The sequence below is a fragment of the Pteropus vampyrus genome, unplaced genomic scaffold, assembly GCF_000151845.1.
Source record: "Pteropus vampyrus isolate Shadow unplaced genomic scaffold, Pvam_2.0 Scaffold21946, whole genome shotgun sequence".
In the NCBI taxonomy this organism is placed as follows: Eukaryota; Metazoa; Chordata; class Mammalia; order Chiroptera; family Pteropodidae; genus Pteropus; species Pteropus vampyrus.
Window position 1 is genome coordinate 320 of NW_011910727.1, and position 1,126 is coordinate 1,445.

Consider the following 1,126-nt stretch of genomic DNA (forward strand, 5'->3'; position numbering starts at 1 on the left):
TCTCCAGTAGCACACCATAGTTAAGAGTTAGGGTCTGGCTTTCAGGTAGACCCTGGTTTCAAAAACCTGAATTCCCAACTATGTAATGGGAAGTTACTCCATCTCTCCAAGCCTCTGTTATCTGCAAAGTGGGGACAACAGTACCTGTCTCACAGGGGTGTAGTGAACGGAATGAGGCAGTGTTCAGTACAGAGAATGTCTAGTACACCGTTGGTGCTCAATAAATGACTTTTAGTTCTAGGACATCAACAGAAGAGAACTAGTAAGAATTCCCTCCATGTCCAGCTTCTCTACAAGCACAAAGATACATTCCAAATAATGTGGCAGTGCCAAGCCTAGCAGACGGAGTAGACTGTGCTACAGAGGGAAGAGACAGGAATAAAATACACAATCAATCAGTTGGTTTCTTCCCCTTCCCCTGAAAATACTTCTTCCATTTGGTATATTCTTTATGTGAAAGCTAATCAGCAGGAGGGGGCCCCGGCTGACTTTTTTTCCTTTTTTTTTTTAATGTACAAATGACAGACTTAAAAAAATTTTTTTTTTTTTAAATGGAGAGAAGACTAAGCCAGGATGACTTCTCACAAGGACGAGATCTAAGGGCCACCCATGAACTTCTTCAGGCCACCATGGCTACTTCCTTCTCTTGTACCTATTAAGAAAATCAAGGGGTCAAATATATGGTCATGGAAGAATAGCCTTTGGGTGGTGAGCACCCAAAGCAATATACAGAAATATGTTATAGAGCCACACACCTGAAACTTACCTAGGTTGTTAACCAATGTTAACTCCAATAAATTTTAAAAGTTTTTAAAAACAGCAGACTAAAAGACCAATCTGCAAGACCAGAAAGGAAAGAGACGCTCCTTTCCCATGAAAGGTTTCTTCTCCAATCCCAAAGTCAACCTCTGGCCCTCCAAAACCATAAACATTACCTGGATTTAGATTTAAAGTTTCCTCCTCGTCTCTGGTGGGGCAAGCCCAACTGTTTCCTTTCTTCAAAGGAGGGGCTGTGGGCGAGAGAAATGAGATGCTGAAACAGTAAACTGTTGGAAAAATGGGCAATGCTTCACCCCCACCTGCCCCAGCTCCCACACGAAGCAGCAGCATCAATGGATGCATCATA

The 1,126-nt window shown here is 42.5% G+C and overlaps 1 long non-coding RNA gene across 1 annotated transcript; it reads right to left on the reverse strand.

The window, feature by feature from the left end:
• Positions 1-210: 210 nt before the first annotated feature.
• Positions 211-1,059, reverse strand: LOC105311026. Its single transcript, XR_897602.2, has 2 exons — positions 936-1,059; positions 211-652 (listed from the first exon to the last, which is right to left on the reverse strand). It is a non-coding gene; the product is annotated as an uncharacterized LOC105311026 (long non-coding RNA).
• Positions 1,060-1,126: the final 67 nt, after the last annotated feature.